Source organism: Hyaena hyaena, unplaced genomic scaffold (genome assembly GCF_003009895.1).
Source record: "Hyaena hyaena isolate Hyena2069 unplaced genomic scaffold, ASM300989v1 scaffold_245, whole genome shotgun sequence".
In the NCBI taxonomy this organism is placed as follows: domain Eukaryota; kingdom Metazoa; phylum Chordata; class Mammalia; order Carnivora; family Hyaenidae; genus Hyaena; species Hyaena hyaena.
The window spans coordinates 2312212-2335594 of record NW_024080878.1 but is presented as its reverse complement, the minus strand read 5'-3'; the positions used below and the strand labels follow the sequence as shown (position 1 = coordinate 2335594).

At 40.3% G+C, this 23383-nt stretch overlaps 1 long non-coding RNA gene across 1 annotated transcript in view; it reads right to left on the bottom strand.

Moving 5' to 3' along the window:
• The window catches only part of LOC120240024, a 56925-nt gene continuing 33542 nt past the window's right edge, over nt 1-23383 (bottom strand). Inside the window, exons 3-5 of the long non-coding RNA XR_005530566.1 lie at nt 2834-3063; nt 1730-1877; nt 1-712 (exon numbers count right to left, since the gene is read on the bottom strand). This is a non-coding gene — a long non-coding RNA (uncharacterized LOC120240024). The remainder of the gene's footprint in view (nt 713-1729; nt 1878-2833; nt 3064-23383) is intronic.

Below are 23383 nucleotides of genomic sequence, written 5' to 3'. Positions count from 1 at the left end.
GTTCCACTTATCCCCCATTGGCGACACTGAGCAACCCTGTAGCATCACTGACCAATAACATTGGTATTTCTTTTCTCACATATAACCCTGCCAAGGCATAGCCTTCCTTTCCAAATACAAATGCCATTGTTTTCATGATTAACTTGATTATAACCGGCCTAAAGCCTCACACCAAAAAAGCAGAGAAAAATATCAACACAGTGCAGTTAGATATGCTCACCACCTCAGAACTTCTCCAGATCAATCTCTGGGCACCATGATATTTGCATAGGTATAGCAGTCACTTCAAGACCTAAGACATCTGAATTAAGTGAGAGTCTTTTGGCAGTTTTGGGGGAATCAAAGGAGTTATTTGTCCCTCATGCTATGACGGCAGGATTCTACCTTATTAAAGTCTTCACTACCCTTCCTTATCAAGTCCTGATGTCAACAGTTACCATGCTGCTGTTGCATGCTCCCACTCCACTAGTGTGGTGTCAGAAGAATGTCACTACACAGAGAAATTCAGGCAATATAGGCCCAGGGTTACTAGAATTATGTTATGCTTCACTTTCTTTTCCTTGGGAAGCCAGTCTTAACGTGGCGTGCTTTAAAAGTTCTTCAGGCAGTCACCTGTGAAATACCTGTTGAGCATCTGGCAGATGTCAGACACTGGATTTTAGGGCAACAATGGTGATCAGAACACAGCCCTTGCCTTCATGGAGGTTATCAGCTAAAAAGAAAGACAGTACATTGATCAAATGAACACATGAAAGCACGACTTCCATGCTAATACTGTCTTTGAAGGAAAAGTACAAGAGTTATATCAGAGCATAACAAGAAAACCTGATCTTCTTTCAGGTATGAGGAAGGAGAAGAAGTTTCCAGACATGGGAAACAGCATGTGCAAAGGCCCTGGAGAATTTAGGGGAACAATACCTAAGCCATTTCCCCTCCACTTTATTTCTGTCCTGTCTTCATGATTGCACATTCTAAATTTACACAATAAAAACTCAATTTCCAATGTCTATAAATTCTTTAGTTTACTAAGGGAAGTACCAGGAAAGCCTGGATAAATAAAACCAGATTTAGTGCTCCAGGGTGGTGTTTTGTTTAATTAACTTTTCTACTTCCTGTCACCTTTCCAGCACTTATTAAATTTATAACAAATCTGTTTTAAAACTCCTCATGCCCACCCTCCCCAATGCTTTGTGTCTTCTGAATAATTCCAGTATTGTCTCTCTCAAACATTCCTTCCATGTGAGTATATTCTGAAAGTCAGTGAAGAAAAATGTCCTCCCTATGCTGTTTTGTAAGCATATTCATTATTCTGCTAAATTTGTAGAGGGACTTACTGGTGTGCAGGCTGTTTTGTAAGCATATTCATTTATTCTGCTAAATGTGTAGAGGGACTTACTGGTGTGCAGGCACTCCGACCAGGTACGACCTATCCCACCCTACTCTTTCCTCATGGGCTCAAAACTTAATCACTCATCCTCCCTGAGTCTGCCCTCCTGCTCCGTTCTGCTCCACAGAGCAAGTGGAATAAGATCTGGGTGATTCATGGTCCTGGGCTATGGTCTTACTTTATTTAGCCTTTCAGCCTCCTAGTAGCACCACCCCACCCTGATCAAATCAGATCTATCTAATCTCTATCCATCCCAACATGTCAGGCCTGAATGCACGGCCAGATTCCATTCCCACCAGGGACCTCTGAATAGTACGATGAAACCACAGTGTCTGTCCTTACCTGTTGTGCTTCCTCACACACATCCCTGCAGGGGTCCGCCATTTGCACCTCATCCCCATCCGCTATCTCCAGAGCTGGTTGCTGAGAGCCAGGGTCCCAGGGGGCTTCCCCAGAGCCATCAACAGAACAGCACTGTATCAGTAGTGTCCTAGCAGCAAATGGATGGTATATTCATATCAGGATAACTGATTTCACAGATAATTTAACAGAAGGACAATTTATGAAGATATGGGAAGGGTGTTTGAAAATATGAGGATTCGTACAACATTCGAGGGCTCGTAACATCAAGTTGTTACCTTCCTGGGCCTGAAAGGGAGAGTCAAAAGAGCAGCAGCACTAATTACATGGCAGGCTTCCAATAAAGCCAGACTCCAGGTGATCTTAATTGTCTCGTTACAAGGTCAACTTCTTTAGTCCTTCCTGTCTGCTTCCTCACAGCCTTACCTATGTATGCAGACCCTTATTAGGCCTCTATGCATGAGTTACTCTTCAGCATAAGGTTTTCCTGTCTCTAACCTGAGCTGCAAGCCTTCCTATGAACCTGATGGCTGCAGACACCTGGCTGAGCCCACCAGCCCCTGTAGGCTCTCTCTCCTCCAAAGCTGAGGGTCTGGAAGCAGTGCTGAGTTACCACTTTGGCACTCTGATCTCTCTTGCCCTTTGGTTAGCTGGTGACTGGTACTCGATCAGGCTGAACACTGAAGTCATGGCCAGTTCTCATGGCAACTCTTCAGACCCTCCTTTTCTAGACAAACATAGATTGGTTCAGCTGCCTGGTTCAGTTACTCAGGCAGCCGTGTTCAATCTGTTTCCCAGGGTTATCCACCATTGGGAAGGAGGGAGGGAGGATCTTTCCACCATCGCTTTCCTGTCCTCTGTGGGCCACTACTACAGAGAACACAAAGGAAGATGGCTTGATACTCCCACAGAAATTTCAGTGAACTTGCCATGCTTTTACTCACTTTCCATTATAGCCCTTCCCTCTCAGGTGGGGCAAGGACGATGTAAACCACATTCACAGGCTGGACCCTTTCCCAAGGGTTCCTACATCCTTCTGCCAACAGACTGCTGCCTGCCCCTTCCCCATAAATGCTCCAGACATACCCAGATGCATCTGAATCTGGCAGTTCTAGTTCTCTGTCCCACCAGAACCACGGCTCTGTTACAGTTTGGTAAGGGACAGCTTTGCCCAAGCAGATTTTCTGAATATTCTCCTTTCTGTTCAGCTGTCCGTGCCGAAGTCATGCAGCCGTTTTGTTGAATGTTCTCTGTCCAGTGGTTGGGAATTCAGGAATTTGCATGTCCTTCTTATACCCCTTGGGACTGATCATTGACTTTTTAAAGAGGAAAATAAATGTGAATGCAAAATAATGTTTACCAAGATCATATATGAATATAGTAAATACTCATGATAGAATATTAAGTCATAAAAGGAGGGTACAGAGCAGGATTTCAACTATGTGAAAAATAAAACAAATGAAATAAAAGAAGCAAAAGTGTGGACATACAAAGAAAGTAGTAGGAAGACTTTTTAAAATACAACTCTAGGGCCTGGGGGGAACCCTTCTCCACGCGGAGCCCCTGCTCTGAGCCTCCAGTAGGGGGCCCACCGCCGCATCTCTGACACAGGCCTCTGGATGTGCTCGGATCTGAAGAAAAGACGCTATGACCAGGAATTTTGTTTTATCCAAAGTAAGAAAAAGCCATATGTAGAAGCTGGAGAATTTGAGGTACTCTGGAATAAAAAGGATACGAAGAAGAGAGAGTATGAACCGAGAGGGAAGAGTGTAAACAGAGAAGAGAACTCTGAATCTTGGCGACAGGGCAGGGCCAGACTGCAAAGACAATGAAAACTTCCTTATGGGGGGAGGGGAAGGCCTATTACATTTAACACTGTTGCCTATTGTCTTCTGTACTGTAATGTCCCTTCACAGTCCCCCACATACTCAGTAAAAGTGTCTTAGAACAAGAATCTCATAATATTGATATTTGGGGGTATAATAGAATAGAGGTCATAGCAAACTGTCATGTAAACCAACACAGGAACTGATATAAGCAAGTCCTCCTATATTAGACAAGATAGGCTAGGCTATAGCAAACATACTCAAAACAGACAAAGAAAGAAATCAGATAGAAAACCCAGTAGCTAAACACATCAAAGGTATGTTTCTTGCTTATATCACAAGCCAATGCAGGTCAGGTAGCTCTCCTTCATGGCTTTCCTCCAAATAATGACTCAGAGATTCAAGCAGGTTCAATCCTACATTTCCACTATTAGGAGTCTCTCACTACTTGATGTGTGGGAGAAGGGTGGTGATGTGGCCAGAAACACTACTAAAGCAGTGCCTAGAAGAAAACATATACCTTTACATATATATATTAAAAAATAAGAAAGATTGAAAACCAACGATCTAAGATTCCAACTCAAATCTAGAAAAAGAATGGCAAATTAACCCCCCCCTAAAAGGAGAAAGGAGGCAAAAAGATAGGAGAAGAAATCGATTTTTTAAAAAGACACACAATGGAGTAAAATCTTAATCTTTAATGGATTAATACAATTAATAACCCTCTAGCAAAACAAATCTAGAGGGGAATAATAGGGAAAAAGAGAACACAGATACCAAAATCAAATATTTATTTTTATTTTTTAATGTTTATTTATTTTTGAGACAGAGCACGAGCTGGGGAGGGGCAGAGGGAGAGGGAGACACAGAATCTGAAACAGGCTCCAGGCTCTGAGCTGTCAGCACAGAGACCGATACAGAGCTTGAACCCACAGACCGCGAGATCATGACCTGAGCTGAAGTCGGATGCTTAACCGACTGAGCCACCTGTTTCCTGAATTCAAACCCTGTATCAGGCTCTCTGCTGTCAGCACAGAACCTACTTCAAATCCCCTGCCCCCCCCCTGCCCCTCCCTCACTCACACTCCCTTGCTTGCTCTCTCTCTCTCTTTCTCTCAAAAATAAATAAACATTAAACAAAAATAAGTAGCAGTAAAATAGGATATCACTATGGATCTTATATGCATTAGTAGGATATACATGAGAGGATATAATAAACAACTTTATGTAAACAAATTAGCACTCTATGTGCCCATATTTATGCCAATAAATTGGAAGATTAAGGTGAAATATACAAGTTCCCTAGAATTCAATTTACCAAAAGACGAAGTTTTAAAATACCAATACCATTATCACATAAAGTGAATCTGACATTAAAACTCTTCCCACAAAGAAAATGACAGGCCCAAATAGCTTCACAAACATTTAAAGTACAAATAATACTGATCTAAACAAGTGCATCCAGAGAATAGAGGAAGAGAAACATCCAAAATCATTTTTATAAGGCTTGCAAAACTTGATACCTTGATATCAGAAAGACATTAAGAAAAGAAAATTACTGGTCAACACTGCAGGCTGGGAAATTTAGAGGAGTCCATGGTGGGGCGCCTGGGTGACTCAGTCAGTTAAGCATCTGATTTCGGCTCAGGTCATGATCTCATGATTTGTGAGTTTGAGCCCCACATTGGGCTTTGTGCTGACAGCTTGGAGCCTGGAGCCTGCTTTGAATTCTGTGTCTCCCTCTCTCTCTGCCCCTCCCCTGCTCCCACTCTGTCTGCTTCTCTCTCTCAAAAATAAACATTTTAAAAAAATTTTAGAGGAGCCCATTTGAGGGCAGTAACAGTCTCCACCAAAGTATTTTCTTCTGGTCATGCAACACTTGTTTGTTCCCTTTTTCCCACAAGAAAACGCCTTCAACTGGTCCTCAGGGAAGACAACGCAAAGTCCAACATGCCACTGCATTTCATAGTCCTCTCCATCAAGAACAGATAAAACTTCTCTTAGACTTGAAGACCTGGGAACTAAGAAAGCAAGTTGTCCACCGCATGCCTATGCCAACCTACAAATGTGCAATAATGGATCAGGAATAGGATAACTTCAGTCAACAAATAAGCACACCCATTCAGAAAGGGGAACACTGAGAGACTGCCAGTAGTCACCGTTCCACAGATACACTGGTATTACAAAGCTGAAATACCATGCTTTGATATCAAGGCTGCCTAGCCTGGAGCAGTGACTCTCTCCTCCATTATTATCCTTTGTGATCCTTGGCATCATCCTCCAGAGGGCTTCTTCCTGGACCCTATTTGCCTTGGCTACATCTAAAGAGGGAGTTGGGAAGACTGCTTTTCCTATGCAACTTCCTGCCAGAGGTTGTTTTATGGCTTAACTAACGAATTTAGGATTTTTACACAAGCTTGTGGTTTCTTTGACAATACATTTCCCTCAAAACATTGGTAAGCTTCTAATCTATTGGCACCCAGTTGTTCTATTTGCCAATATTCCTACTCAGTGTTCTTTTGTAAGACTTAGTCTTTGAATTTGTTCTAAGATATAGTCTTACAATTGCTTTTGTAAGACATAGTCTTCTGTCTCCTTGCCCCCATGCTCTCTTTCAATGTGATAGTGATTTCCTTGAAGCTGGCTGGAACAAAGGAACACACATTTAATCAGATATTTTCCATGATTCATTATAATCAACTGAAACATCTTGAGTGTTTGTCACGCAAAGCCTTTTAAATTTCCATTTCTTACTGTTTGGGAGTTAGAAGCAATCAGCTTTTCTAAGTCTGCTGACCTCGGTATTCCAGGCTTTTGTCTATACCATTTAATTTCTACTGACAAAACAACCAAATATATTCTATTTTTAATTTTGTTTTTTAAATCTATTTTCAAGTTAGATAACCTACAGTACAGTCTTGGTTCAGGAGTAGAACCCAGTGATTCATCTCTTACATATGACAACCAGTGCTCATCCCGAAAAGTGCCCACCTTAATACCCATCACCCATTTACCCCATGCACCTCCTTCCCAAAACCCTCAGTTTATTCTCTGTATTTAAGAGTCTTTTTATGGTTTGCCTCTCTCTCTGTTTTTACCTGATTTTTCCTTCCCTTCCCCTGTGTTCATCTGTTGGGTTTCTGAAACTCCATATATGAGTGAAATCATATGGTTTCTGTCTTTCTCTGATTGGCTCATTTTGCTTAACATAACACCCTCCGGTTCCATCCATGGTGTTCCAAATGGCAAGATTCATTCTTTTTCATCACCAAGTAGTATTCCATTGTATGTATATACCACATCTTCTTAATCCATTCATCAGTTGCTGGATATTAGCGCTCTTTCTATAATTTGCCTATTGTTGATAGTGCTGCTATGAACATTGGGGTTCATGTGTCCCTTTGAATCAGCATTTTTGGATACTTTGGATAAATTCCTAGGAGTGCAATTGCTGGGTTGTAAGGTAGTCCTATTTTTATTTTTTTGAGGAACCTACCCCATACTGTTTTCCAGAGTGGCTGCATCAGTTTGCATTCCCACCAACAGTACAAAAGGGTTCCCCTTTCTCTACATCCTCGCCAACATCTGTCATTTCCTGAGTTGTTAATATTAGCCATTCTGACCGGTGTGAGGTGGTATCTCATTGTGGTTTTGATTTGTATTTCCCTGATAATGAGTGATGTTGAGCATCTTTTTATGTGTTTGCCATCTGGCGGTCTTCTTTGGAAAAGTGCTTATTCATGTTTTCTGCCCATTTCTTCACTGGATTACTTTTTTGGGGGGTGTTGATAAGTTCTTTATAGCTTTTGGATACTAACACTTTATCCAACATGTCATTTGCAAATATCTTCTCCCATTCCATTGGCTGCCTTTTAGTTTTGTTGATTGTTTCCTTTGCCGTACAGAAGCTTTTATCTTGATGAGGTCCCAATAGTTCATTTTAATTCCCTTGCCTCTGGAGACGTCAAGTTAGAAGTTCCTGCAGCCTAGGTCAAAGAGGTTGCTGCCTGTTTTCTCCTCTAGGATTTTGATGGTTTCCTGTCCCACATTTAGGTCTTTCATCCATTTTGAAATCATTTTTGTGTGTGGTATAAGAAAGTGGTCAGTTTAATTCTTCTGCATGTGCTATCCAGTTCTCTCAGCACCATATGCTAAAGAGATTGTCTTTATTCCATTGGATACGCCTTCCTGCTTTGTCAAAGATTATTTGGCCATATATTCATGGTTCGATTTCTGGGTTCTCTATTCTATTCCATTGATCTATGTGTCTGCTTTTGTGCCAATACCATATGTTTTGATGGTTACAGTTTTGTAATACAGGTTAAAGTCCAGGATTTTGATGCTTCCAGATTTGATTTTCTTTTTCAACATTACTTTGGGTATGCAGGCATGTGGCTATGCAGGTTTGTGGTTCCATACAAATTTTAGGATTGTTTATTCTAGTTCTGTGAATAATGCTGGTGTTATTTTGATAAGGATTTCATTGAATATGTAGATTGCTTTGGGTAGTATTGACATTTTAACAATATTTGTTCTTCCAGTCCATGAGAATAGAATGTTTCCACTTCTTTGTGTCTTCTTCAATTTATTTCATAAGCTTTCTTTAGTTTTCAGTGTACAGATCTTTTACCTCTTTGGTTAGGCTATTCCTAGGTATTTTATGGGTTTTGTTGCAGTTGTAAATGAATAGATTACTTGATATCTCTTTCTGTTGCTTCACTATTGGTATATAGAAATGCAGCCAATTTCTGTACATTGATTTTATATCCTGCGACTTTGCTGAGTTCATGTGTGAGTTCTAGCAGGTTTTTGGTGGAGTCTTTTGGGTTTTCCATGTAGAGTGTCATGTCATCTGTGAAGAGTGAGAGTTTGTCTTCTTCTTTGCCAGTTTTGGATGTCTTTTATTTCATTTTGTTTATTTCATTTTGCTGAGGCTAGGACTTCCAATACCATGTTGAACAACAGTGGTAAGAGTGGACATCTCTTTTGTGTTCCTGATCTTTTTTTTTTTATTTTAATGTTTTATTTATTCCTGCGAAAGAGAGACAGCGTGAGCAGGGGAGGATCAGAGAGAGAGGGAGACACAGAATCTGAAACAGGCTCCAGGCTCTGAGCTAGCTGAGCCCAACACGGGGCTCGAACCCACGAACTGTGAGATCATGACCTGAGCTGAAGTCGGACGCTTAACTGACTGAGCCACCCAGGTGCCCCTTGTGTTCCTGATCTTAAGGGGAAAGTTCTCAGTTTTTCCCTATTGAGAATGATATTAGCTATGGGCCTTTTATAAAAGGCTCTTGTGATGTTAAGGTTTACCTTCTATCCCAACTTCTTTGAGGGTTTTTATTAAGAAAGGATGTATTTTGTCAAATGCTCTTTCTGCATCAATTGACAGGATCATATGGTTCTTTTCCTTTCTTCTACTAATGTGGTGTACCACGTTGACTGATTTGCAAATATTGAACTAGCCCTGCAGCCCAAGAATGAATCCCACTTGATCATGGTGAATAATTCTTTTAGTGACTGTTGAATTTGATTTGCTAGTATCTTGTTGAGAATTTTTGCATCATGTTCATCAGGAATATTGGCCTGTAATTCTCCTTTTTAGTGGGGTCCTTGTCTGGTTTTGGAATCAAGGTAATTCTGCCTTCATGGAAGTGGTTTGAAATCTTTCCTTCCATTTCTCTTTTTTGGAACAGTTTGAGAAGAATAGGTGTTAACTCTGCTTTAAATGCCTGGTTGACATTCCGGTTCTTTCCTGGTTATGGGTCTGTTCAAATTTTCTATTTTTTCCCATTTGAGTTTAGTGTGTGAATGTCTAGGAATTTGTCCATTTCTTCCAGGTTGTCCAGTTTGTTGGCATATAATATTTTCACAGTATTCTTTAATAATTGTTTGTATTTCTGTGGTGTTGGTTGTGGTCTCTCCTCTTTCGTTTGTGATTTTATCTATTTGGGTCCTCTTTTCTTTTGAGATGTCTGGCTAGGGGTTTATCAATTTTGTTTATTCTTTAAAAAAAACAGCTCTTAGTTACATTGATCTGTTCTACTGGTTTTTTTTTTTTTAAGTCTATATTATGTTTTTCTGCTCTAATCTTTATTATTTCTCTTCTTCTGTTGGCTTTGGGCTTTCTTTGCTACTGCCTTTCTTGCTCCTTTAGGTGTAAGGTTAGGTTGTGTATTTGGGACCTTTCTTGCTTGTTGAGACAGGCCTGAACTGCAATGCGTTTTCCTGTTAGTACTGCCTTTGCTGAATCCCAAATGGTTTGGACTGTCGTGGTTTCATCTTCATTTGCTTCCATATATTTTTTAATTTCTTTTTTAATTTCCTGGTTAACCCATTCATTCTTTAGTAGGATGTTCTTTAACCTCCATGTATTTGTGGGCTTTACAAATCTTTTCTTGTATTTGATTTCAAGTTTCATAGTGTTGTGATTCTGAAAATATGCATGGTATGATCTCAATCTTTTTGTGCATGTTGATTCTAAAAGAAAAAGAAAAAAGAAGAGGGTGGTGAGAAAAAGAGAAGAGAAAAGAAGAACAAACAGACAAACCAGCAGACAGACAAGCAGACTAACAGGTAAAAACAAAGAACAGTTGTCTGTTGGTGCCTGGGACTGGGGGCTGTGCTGGTTTGGAGGAGGGGCCATCTGGTTCATTCATTGTCAATCTCACTTCTGGAGATAAGCAGTTGCTGGGCACAGGGCAGGGTTTGTTGTAAGAGGGCCCCACCTCCACCAGGGGCCACTGTCCTGTTCCCTGAGGCCCCACCTTGTTGGTGTTGGAGGGGGAAAATGACAACACCTCAATCTCTCTTCCCCAGACTGGTGTCCAAACCACGCTGGTAGAGAGCCCTCATAGTAGTCTCGGGCGGGGCAGGCTGGCTGTCCTGCTCCACAGTCTCTGACGTCTCCTAGGCACTGGGCTGGGATTCAAAACCCGATTTCTTAAAGGATCGATCCCACACCCCGTGGACCTGGTTATGGAACAAGGCCACTTCGCCCAGCCGATAAAAGGCTTTGAGCTTGCACCTGCAGGGTCTTTTGTCCTGGGGGCGGGTTGCAATACACCCCCTTCCCACAGTATTCAAGGGAGGGAACTGTTCCCTCCCAGTACACCCCTGAGATTCCTACAGCACCCCAAGGCTTGCTCCCCTGCCCCCCAGGTGCTGCACACACGGAAACAGTTCTGGTCAGAGAAAGTCGCATTCTTTTTAAAACCTGGAGTTTCGGCACCTGAGGCTGTTTGCAAGATGGAAACTGACACTCTCCGTGTATTTCTTGTTCCCCAGTCCATTATCAGGAGAGATTTTCCTCTTGTGATAACACAATACTGCAATTTCAGTATTTCAGAGAAAGAGCCCGTCTTTCTCTCCTTTGTGTCTCTCCACAGAAGGGATTCCTTCCCCTCCATGCCTACACACATGATAAAAATCTTCCCCAATTGGCATACACACACTTTGATTCCACCAAGCTGTCTCCCTCCACCTGTGGAGATCCTTGTTCCACTCCACACATTGATTTCCTGGGTGTTTCAAGTGATCTGACCTCAATATAGCTGTGTTTGAGGGACAAGGGAAATCCCAGTCCCCCTACTTCTCTGCCATCTTAACTCCCCCCTCCTCCTCTCATGTTTTTTGGAAGTCTTTGTGAAGTATTGAGGTTAACTCTTCTTTAAACATTTGGTAGAATTTAACATTGAAGCCACCAGTCCTCTGCTTTTCTTTGAGGCAAGTTTTTTCTTTTACTATTTTTTTTTAATGTTTTATTTATTTCTGAGAGAGAGAGAGAGGGAGAGAGAGACAGAATCCGAAACAGGCTTCAGGCTCTGAGCTGGCAGTCAGCACAGAGCTTGAACCCACGAACCGTGAGATCATGACCTGAGCCGAAGTCGGACACCTAGCCAACCGAGCCACGCAGGTGCCCTGAGGCAAGTTTTTTGATTACTAATCCAATCTCTTCATTTGTTTGAGGCCTGTTATAGTTTTCTATTTCTTCTTGAGTCAGTTTCCATGTGTTATGTCTTTCTAGAAATCTGGTTATTTCATCTAGGCTATTTAATTTGTTGGCATGTAAGTATTCACAGCATTCCCTTATATTCCTTTTTATTTTTGTAAGGTTAATAGTTGTGTCCCCTCTTTAATTCCTGACTTTAGTAATTTGAGTCTTCGCTCTCTTTTTTTTTTTTTTTCTTGGTCATTCCAGGTAAAGGATTGTCAGTTTTATTGATCTTTTAAACAACAACAACAACAACAACAACAACTACAGAGAACTGAGGGCTCCTGGAAGGGAAGGGTGGGGGGATGGATTAAGTGGGTGATGGGCATTAAGGGGGGCACTTTTTTATTTGTTTATTATTATTTTTTTTTACAAATAGTTTATTGTCAAATTAGTTTCCACATAACACCCAGTGCTCATCCCCACAAGTGCCCTCCTCCATGCCCATCCCCCCCTCCCCCCCACATCCATCAGTCCTCAGTTTTTGTCAGCATTCAAGAGTCTCTCATGGTTTGCCTCCCTCCCTTTCCCCCACCATTTCCCCCCTTCTTCTCCCCCTTGTTCCTCCATCAAGTTCCTCCTAATCCTCCTATACGTGCAAACATATGATATTTGTCCTTCTTTGCCTGACTTATTTCGCTCAGCATAACACCCTCAAGGTCCATCCATGTTGCTACACATGGCCAGATTTCATTGTTTCTCATTGCCATGGAGTATTCCATGGTATAGATAAACCACATCTTCTTGATCCATTCGTCCGTTGATGGACACTTAGGCTCTTTCCATGTTTTAGCTATTGTGGAGAGTGCTGCTATGAACATTGGGGTACATGTGCTCCTATGCCTCAGCATTTCTGTATCCCTTGGGTAAATTCCTAGCAGTGCTATTGCTGGGTCCTAGGGGAGTTCTATTGTTAGTTTCCTGAGGAACCTCCACACTGTTTTCCAGAGGGGCTGTACCAGTTTACATTCCCACCAACAGTGTAGGAGGGAGGGGGGCACTTTTTTAAACAAATAATTTATTGTCAAGTTGGCTAACATATACTGTATACAGTGTGCTCTTGGTTTTGGGGGTAGGTTCTCATGATTCATCGCTTACATACAACACCCAATGCTCATAGGAGGGTACTTTTTGGGATGAGCACTTGGTGTCATATGTAAGAGATGAATCACTGGGTTATACTCCTGAACTCAAGGCTACACTGCATGTTAACTAACTTGAATTTAAATTAAAAAAGAAAAAGAAAAAGAAGAAAAAAAGCTTATGGTTCTGTTGATTTTCTCTATTGTTTTTCTATGTGTATTTTATTTATTTCTGATCCAATCTTTATTATTTCCTTCCTTCTGCTTGCTTTGAGTTTAGCTGGCTCTTCTTTTTCTAGTTCTAAAGGTGAAAGTTTAGGTTATTGATTTGACAGTTTTTTTTCTCTTTCAACACAGGTGTTTACAGCTGTAAATTTCCCTTGCACTGCTTCATAATATCATACCATAAGCTTTAGTATGTTATGTTCATTTTTATTCATCTCAAAGTATTTTCTAATTTCCCTTGTGAATTCTTCTTTGGCCCATTCAGAAGAAATATGTTTCATTTCCACATGTTTGTGAATTTCCTTCTGTTACTGATTTCTAATCTCATTCTATTGTAGTCAGGGAACTACATTATTCAAAACCTTTAAACTTATTGAAATTTGTTTTATGGCTTGACATATGGTCCAGTATAGAGAATGTCCCATGAGCACTTGAAAGGAATATATATATTCTGTTGTTGAGTGGAAGGTTTTATCTATCTATCAGGTCTAGTTTGTTTATATTGTTAGTTAAGTATCTATATTCTTCTTGATCTTGTAAGTCCCCCTAGTTATTCTATCCATTAATGAAAGTGGAGTATTGAGGTCTTCAACTCTTATTGTAGAACTGTCTATTTATCTCTCAATTCTGTCAGTTTTTGCTTTGTGTATTTTGGGGCTCTGTTGTTAGATGCACATATGTTTAAAATTTTTATATCTTCTTGATGGCTTGATTCTTTGTAACTAAAAAAAGATTTAAACTGTTCTTCTTTGTCTCTAGTAACAATTTTTGTCTTAAAGGTTTTTTTTTTTTTTTTTTTTTTTGGTATTAGTCATTCCAGCTTTTTTGGAGGAGGGGGCTATTATATGCATGGTACCATATTTTCCCATCCTTTTACTTTCAAGCTATTTCTGTCTTTAAATCTAATATATGTCTCTTGTAGATGGTATATAGTTGATGATGGGCATTTGTTTGCTTGTTTGCTTGCTTGTTTATTATCCATTCTGTCAGTCTCTGGCCAATTTTATTCTGAGCTAATCTTTTTCTTGTGATACCTTGTCAGTTGCAACCAATAGTAGCCAATGTGCACTACTAATGTTTTGTTATTCCACTTCTTCTCCTACAGATATCATGAAAGTAAACATCGGTTCTCCCCCCAAAGTTAGATCAATTGATAATGTGTCAGCACCACAGAACATGCACTGAGACATTTCTAGTCTCCAACATTAGTTTTCCTCTCAGCATGCCACCAGACCATTAAGCTATTACAGCAGTGCCCTACTTCAGGATAGCAATTTGTGTATTTGTATAGATCTTCCTCAACTTTTAATGAAGCTATGTCCCAATAAACCCATTGTAGATTGAAAACATCATCAGTCAAAAATGCATGCACTACACCTAACTTACCAAACATCATAGCTTAGCCTAGCCTACCTTCAGTGTGCTCAGAACACTTATATTAGCATACAGTTGGGCAAAATCATTTAATGCAAAGTCTATTTTATAATAAAGTGTTGCATATCTCATGTAATTTATTCAGCGCTTTACTGAAAGTGAAAAAACAGAATGGTTGTATGGGTACAGAATGGTTATAAGTGTATCAGTTGTTTAGCCTCCTGATTGCATGGCTGACTGGGAGCTACAGTTCATTGCCACCGCCGAGCATCACAAGAGAGTACTGTACAACATGTCACTACCCTGGGAAAAGATCAAATTTCAAAGCATGGTATCACTTTTGTACCGTCATAAAGTCGAAAAATTGTAAATTGAACCATTGTAAGACAGGAATATCTGGTACAATATTTATATTAGTCGAGTATAAAAAATTACAATATGATAATAAATAAACTAAAAAATCTAAGTGCTCTAACCTAACAAAGATTTATTTCTCACTCATGTCATCATCCAGTGCAGGTCAGGTAACTGTCCACATGGCTGTCTCTAAGCAGCAACAAACCACTTACATGTGGCAATTTTGCCACAAGTTCTCTAAGTTCTTCACTTTCTGAAATCATAGACAGGAGAGACAGAGAGTGGCTGATAGTGCAGGGGGGTTATTGCCAGGCTCGAAAATAGCACATATCACTTTGGCTCACACCTAATGGGCCAAACATACTCACATGTAACTGCATGTGACTCAACTGCAACAGAGATGAAAATCTTCAGAAATACATTGATACTTGATGATCACTAGTAGTCTCCACCATACCCCTATTCCCCAAACATCAGAATTTCACCTCTGAAAGAGGAGAAGGGTGGCCAGAGTCCACTGTTTTATAAATACAAGCTATCCAGAACTGAAGGAGGTATCACGGTTAAGTGGTATGGTCTCCAGAGTCAGGTTGTCTGGGTTCAAATCTTAAATCTACTACTTAATAATTATGTCACCTAAGACACCAAATTAACCTCTATAGGCTTTACTTTGCTTGTCTGTAAGGTGGGGATTAAGTCGTACCTACCTTTAGATCTGTTGTCAAGGTGAAATGAGCCAATTTTTGTAAAAACAGCACAGTACCTTGCACATGGTTAAGTATGTAATAGAGGTTACCTATTATTAGTTTAAAAGCTGGAAAATAATGAGACAGGAATTAAAACTATACAGTGAATGTTACTGCTGTAAATATTTTCCTCTGCATGTCTGATTGGAAATATGTTTGGGGGCTCCAAACAGTGGCAAGAAAGTAAGTGGCCACATAGATGAGGTGCTAATGGGTTTATTTATATGAGATGAACAGGCGAATGATAATGGCATTAGCTCTTACAAGTGCAGTGGTCCAAGCTTGAGAATGCTCCCTAAGGACTTAGAAAGGAGAGGCTTAATTGGAGTGCAATTTAAATCCCATCACAAGCCTACACAAAGAACAGAGCTGCCAGTACAGTGGCAAGAAGCTTGGACTCAACTTTGCCTCTGATGTTCCAGACCACATGGCTCTGCCAAGCTCAGGATGAGGGATCAGGAGCCCGGCAAGTGTGAATCTATCAGCTTCACTCTGAGGGGGCTGGACTATGGGCTTTTGTTGCTGCTACAGCTAAGAGGTGAATTTGCAAGGAGCCCAGAGAAATAAAATACTCATCTGAGCTGAGTGTGGTCAACCCAGTGTTTGAATTCAGAGTCTTTATCTGAGGGGTGATAGGGCACAGTGGTTAAAAGCACAGATTCTGGAGTCAAACTGCCTGAGTTCAAACTCTAGCTCTGATCCTGAATTAACTGTGTGAATCTAAACGAATCATTAATGCCTCCAAAGCCACCAGTTTTTATCCAAAAGCTGGGATTTATATTATTCTCTTGGTTGTCTTCTATTTCGTCCTCCATATCCACTCTTCCTCCCTCCTTGCACACCCTGATTTATGTCCCAGGAGGCTGGCCTATAAAAATGAATCAAGGTGGGGCACCTGGGTGGCTCAGTCGGTTAAGCATCCGGCTTCAGCTCAGGTCATGATCTCAAGATTCATGGGTTTGAGCCCCACGTGAGGCTCTGTGCTGACAGCTAGCTCAGAGCCTGGAGCCTGTCTTTGGATTCTGTGTCTCCCTCTCTCCATGACCCTCCCCTGCTCATGCTGTCTGTCTCTCTCTCTCTCTCTCTCTCAAAAATAAATAAAACATTTAAAAAATGAATCAAGGGACTCCATTGCTCTCTGGAGTCTGGTTGTGTCCAAGAATTTGGCACGTGGGATGAGAGTAACATCTTGGTATTTATTTCCCTAGATCCCACTCTGCTGGGTTGCTGTAGGTTGGTTGTGACCCTCTCCCAAAGATCACAGCTACTCATCAGGCAGCCTTTTCCTTATAGCTTTTTTCCACAGTGGTTTCCAAAAACCACTACCTTCTCTTTCCTCTTCAGGCCTGGCATGCTAACAGTTCCCCACTATCACTAGCCCCAAAATGCTCTAACATCCCTTGTTGCTTTCCCTAAACTCTTAATCCCCTCATTAAGTGCTCTCTAATTACCCACTTTTGAGTGCCGGGACTTTGACTAATACACCTTTGAGTGGCTAACTTGTTCACAGTGACTCCCTTTCTCTGAGAACAGCCCTTATACAAAGGTGGTCATCCCTGTGCTACATGTCCCTTGAACCTGATTGGTTCAAGGATAGATAACTGACCAAGGTAGGCCAATCAGATTCTCCCTCATAGAAATGTACTATTTGGAACAAAGAGAAGCCCATAGCACTGCACCAGGTTTTTCCCTAAATCCGCTTTGTAAAGAGTCTACAAAAACAGGCAAGAGTGGGTTCCTATCCTTCCAAGTTTTGCTTGTTCAACTCTTCTTCCTGTTCCATGAGATACTCTATTACCCTTTCAATACATTTCTTCTTTAACTAGTCAGAGTTGGTTTCTACTGCTTACATTCCAAAGAACCTCAATAAATACAGCACCTCATAGAATTTTATGAGATAATATATGTAGGATGGTTAGCACTGTGCTTGATGTATGGTAAGCTCCCAATAATTTGCAGCATTTATTGTCTATAACAGTGGAACTAAGAAGAGAATGAGAAGACAAGCCACAGACTGGGAGAAAATAGTCACAAAAGACATGTCTGAAAAGGACTGTTATCCAAATTATACAAAGAACTCTTAAAATTCAACAATAAGAAAATAAGCTCAATTAAAGGATTAAAAGTCCAATACAACAGGACTTAACTCCAAAATATTGGGTCATATTATGTACTCCCACTGAAGTAACATTAGAGGGGCACTCTTCATGGGCTCCTATACATAAAATAAAATCTGTACCCCCTTCACAGGAAACCAGTGGGCCTTCTCATTCCTGTGAACTTGTAGAAGATCTCAAACTTCTTTTGATGGTTGTACCTTTTTCATTCTCCTTTCCCCAATTTATACTAACAAGTCCTTCTTACAATGGGCCATTCAAGAGGATCACCACAGACATGTGAATTACAAAGCAGAAAAACCCATCTTATTCCTGCTGCCTGTTCCCACTCCCATCTGAGGATGCTTCAAGCCTGACATCTAAAAATCTCACTGGCAGCACTAGCAGACACTGGGTTTGAAATCTGTTCAAACCATTAACTTGTATTTTTCTTGTTTCTATAAAAGTAACTCTTATTAATTACCTAATTGCTTACTAAGCAGAACAGAGGCTATATGATGGCTAATACCACCTATTACACAGTTATGGCCTTCAGTGACTCTCAAAATAACATTATATTATTACATACTAAAATAAGTCAAATGCATAAAGCAGTTCTAGAAAATAGAATGGCAATAAATGTTTTAACTGTTGCACAAGGTGAAACTTGTGCTCTCAGTGGTGTGTGTGCATTCCAGATTACCACAAAAATATTTCTGTATTTCTAACTGACATGAATACTCAAATTGGCACTTCTAAACAATCCCTCTTTCCTTTAATGATTGGTTAAACATCTAGACTGGAGAATTACAATCAACTCTTAAGTGTCTCTCTGTTGGACTGCCCATTGTTCTAGCCATGCTAATCCTAATATGTTGCCTTTTTCAATGTTTTTCTGCTTGGTGCTTAGACTCCATTACCATGACAGATGGTCCTTACCCACAGAGATACCACCTTACCATCCATGTTGGATTCAGCTGCCTCTGCCTTTTGTAATTCCCCTATATGTTCCCTGACTGACCAATGTATACCTCTACACCCCTACTTAGCAGGAAGAAGCTACAGAAGATGAGACCTTCTACCTTCAACAACCTTAAAGATTTAAGGGTCAAAATTGTTAAAGGGGGATATGATGAGGAACCATAAGACAAGAATCATGATGGCCAAGCACAAGCTACCACACTGCCCCTCCTCCCAGGTGAGATATGTGTGGTATTCGGCAGGCACTCCTAGCTGCCCATGGACAAAGGAAAAGGAAAGAAAACCAATGGTTAAGATAATAGAGTCTTTATCAGTTTACAAATATTTCATCAATAGCCTAATCTCCAGGAACTCCTTACTATTTTAGTGATAATGCTTTGCTAGAGGGAAAAAACATCCTTAGCTTCACAGTAGCTAGGTCTCCAGTAATCACTGAGTCTTCTTTAGCATATGGAAATCCCTTTAAGAAACTTGATTCTATCTCCCCCAAGTCTACAGTATATAACCACTCTTCACAACCCCAGTGCAGCTCTTTCTGCCTGTGGGTCCTGTCCTGTTCTTTAATAAAAATTGCCTTTTACACCAAATAAATAAATACATACATACATACAAAATAAATAAATAAATAATAGTGGGTAAAAGACATTGACAAATACCTCACCAAATACAGATGGCAAAAAGCATATAAAAAATTGTTCAACATCACATTTCATTAGGGAATGTAAATTAAAACAGTGAGATACCACTACACATCCATTAGAATGGCCAAAATCCAAACACTGACAACAGTAAATGCTGACAAGGACATGGAGCAACTGGAGCTCTCATTCATTGCTGGTGAGAATGCAAAATGGTACTGCCACTTTGGAGGACAGTTTGCAGTTATTTACAAAATTAAACATGCTTGTATTAGACAATCCAGTAATTGTGGGTATTTTCCCACATGAGTTGAGAACTTACATCCACAAAAAACCTGCACACGAACATTTATAGCAGCTTTGTTCATAGTTACCAAAACTAGAAAGCAACTAAGGTCTCCTTCAGTAGGTGGACATAGAAATAAACTGTGGTACACCCAGACAATGGAATTTTATTCAGCTCTGAAAAGAAATGAGCTATTGAGCCATAAAAATACATGTAGGAAAAAAATGCATATTTTCTCAAATGCATATTATTAAATGAAGATGACAATCTAAAAAAGCTAAATTTATATGATTCCAACTATCTGACATTCTGGAAAAGACAAAACTGTGGAAACAAAAAGATTAGTAGTTGCCAGGGTGTGGGAAGAGGGAGGTATGGATAGTCAGAACATAGAGGAATTTTAGGGTGGTGAAACTACTCTGCATGATACTATAACGGTGAATACATGTCATTATACATTTGTCAAAACCCATAGAATGAACAACACCAAGAGTGAACCCTAAACTATGGACGTTGGGTGATGATGATGTGTCAGTGTAGGTTCACCAATTGTAATGAATGAACTACACTGGTGGGGGTGTTGATGGGGGAGTAATGGGGAGGTAGGGGATATAAGAGAATTCTCTATAGTTTTCACTTATTTTGCTGTGAACATAAAACTTTTCTAAAAATGAAGTTTACTCATTTGTTTGAAGTGGAAAAAGGTGGACCTAGTAATTCCCTCACAGATTTTGTGAAAATTAAATGAATCCAGGTGGTCTCTACTAAACTCTGATGGGCTCCCATAGGATTTAGTTCTGGAGAGTTAATCTAGGCAAATCTCAATTACTTCTAATGTCCCACAAGAGATATAATATTAACAATGCCACAAGCTGTCCATTGACTGATTAGTGGATAAAGAAGATGTACACACACACACACACACCCAGAATACTACTTTGCAATCAAAAAGAATAAAATCTTGCCATTTGCAACAATGTGGATACAGCTAGAGTGAATTATGCTAAGCAAAATAAGGCAGGCAGATATAGACAAGTATCATATGATTTCATTCGTCTGTGGAATTTAAGAAACACAACAGATGAACATAGGGGAAGAGAAGGAAAAATAAAATAAAAACAGAGAAAGAGGCAAACTCTAAGAGACTCTTAAATACAGAGAACAAACTGAGGGTTGCTAGGGTGTAGGTGGGTAGGAGGATGGACTAAATGGGTTATGGGCATTAAGGAGGGCACTTGTTGGAATAAGAACTGGGTGCTATATGTAAGTGATGAATCACAGGGGTCTACTCCTAAAACCAATACTATACGTATGTTAACTAACTTGAATTTTAAAAAATAAATTTTAAAAAACACAATGCCACACACTGAGATAGTCCAGGAGTGGACATGTTATTTGGTCTGTTTGAGTTTCCTCATTTGGAAACTGCTCTCTCCCTCTTCCAAAGGAATCTTGTGAGACAAGATCAAGTCATGAGGAGGCAAATGATTAAGTGGGCCAAAGAGAGCAGTACTCCATCTCCTGGACACAGGGAAACTAGAGACACCTAAGTAATGACCAATTAGAGTTCTTCTGTGAAGTTAGTTGAATTACTAGGAGTTTTCTCTCTTCTTTTAAGATCACAGACTTAAGGATAATTAAAGCCTGAAGTCGCTGAGATTCTTTCAACATATGGGGACAGTGTGGTAGAAAAGAAATCCAACATAGAAAGAAGCCATCCCAAAAGATAGAGGAAAATAGAGAAATGGATTCCTGGCAAATTTGAGAGTTCCTTGATTCAGCTATGCTTGAAGCTGAAACCTGGAGTTTTTCCTTTATGAAAGCCAATATGTTCTCCTTTGCCCATGCTGATTTGAGATGGATACCTGTTATTTGCAGCTGAGACAGTCCTATCATTATATAAGACTTTCTTCTAAAAATTTTAGATAATTTCAGCATTATTTCCTTTGTCTTAAAAAAATAAAAATATGAGGTGCCTGGGTGGCTCAGTTAAGTGTCTGACTTTAGCTCAAGTCATTATTTCATGGTTTATGAGTTTGAGGCCTACATCAGGTTCTTTGCTGTCAGCACAGAGCCCACTTCTGATCCCTAGTTTCCCTCTCTCTGTCCCTCCCCTGCTTGTAGTCTATCTCTCTCTGTCTCTCTCAAAATAAAGAAATAAACTTTAAATAAATAAATAATAAAAATAGAAAACAGAATTATTTACTTTGTCTTAATAAAAGCCCTGGGAAATGAATGGGTATAGATATTTTTCTTTTCATTTTTCTGGGGGGAAAAACTAATATGTTAAGAAATATTTTCATATTTACATAGCAAGTCAATATTGGTTCCAAGTGTAGAACACCAGTCCCACCAGGGCCAAATTATGACCTTTTATGAGTTCCAGACGCTTTTGCCTTCATGGGCAACTTCTTCCATAAAATGATACTTAAAATTCCATTTTATGAATGCACTGGTATAAAGACAAACATAATCTAAACTGGCTTCATTGTTATATATAATTTTTATATTTTTGTTCTTTTTTTTTAAAGATTTTATTTTATGTAATCTCTACACCAGCATGGGACTTGAACTCACAACCCTGAGATCAAGAGTCTCATGCTCCACCAACTGAGCCAGCTAGGCACCTGGTCTCTTTCGTTCTTTTTTAAAAGAAACCAAAACATTTTGCCCTAATGAGCCAAATGGGTAAGACGACCCTGAGTCTTGTTTGTAGAAGAAAATGGGAAGAAGCATGAAATAATATATATGAATACATTAGGTACTCTGTTGACTGTAAGTCACTGAACAAATGTAAGAACTATTAATTATAAAAGGGTGCTCTCAGGAAGGCAATGCAAATGTGTGGGCCACATATATGGTCATGATATGGTTAAACACCAAGTGGCTACAAATAGGAGAGGCTTAATGGTAAGAGACCAGTGGATGGGGAATCGATGGCTTTTGGCAGTAAGGAGCCTTTTGCAAGTCACTGGGGCCTGTGCATGAGGCACTGCCAAGGAAAAGCAACCTTAGGCACAGAGGAAAGCTGACATACACTCAATTGAGTCTAGGTCCTGCTCTTCAACTGGACAAGGCTGGCAGAAGCCACCAAGAGCCATGTGGGTCAGGGAGTAGTTTTGGGAGCAAGGCTGGAAAAAGAGTTTTTATCCAGGTAAAAGTTTTTACCTATGGTTTTTACCCATAGGCAGGGTGGAGCCAAAAGCATAGACCAAATGTCAAGTGCAAAACATAAAGTGAGGTCAAAGAGGAAGAAATGACAGGTCAGTAACAGGAGGAAACAGGAGCAAGTTAGAACACACTATGTGGTGGGACACCTGGGTGGCTCAGTTGCTTAAGCATCCAACTTCGGCTCAGGTCAGGATCTTGCGGTTTGTGGGTTCGAGCCCCAAGTCAGGCTCTATGCTGACAGCTGGAAGCCTGGATCCTGCTTCAGATTCTGTGTCTCCCTCTCCTCTGCTCCTCCACAACTTACAATCTCTCTCTCTCTCTCAAAACAAATAAACATTAAAAATTAAAAAAAAAAAAAAAAGAATACACTGTATGGAGCTATCAGAAGAGGATCACACACAAAGCCATCGACTAGGAGGCATGTTTTATGGGCCTGTTATAATGTTGTGCTGACTCCATGGGCCAAAGGCAGTCCCTGGTATCTGAAGGAGTTCGTGCACAGTCAGACATACTGGATGAAATTAAACCCTCTCAAAAATGTAGTCACTGAAGGTATACTCCTTTACTATGAACTTTGAGCAACTGCTGTTGGAGAGACTGGGAATTCTCCACTGTTGATATTAAGACCCCACTTTAAGGAAGTAAATTGGTTCAATGTAGAAATGTGGTATGCAGACAGCTTGAGGTACAGAAAAGGATTAAGAAATAAAACCAAGCTAGGGACATGTGGGTGGCTCAGTTCCTTAAGCATCTGACTCTAGATCTCGGCTCAGATCATGATCTCATGGTTCATGAGTTTGAGCCCCCAAGTCTGGCTCTGCACTGTCAGCATGGTGCCTGCTTGGGACTCTCCCTCTCTCT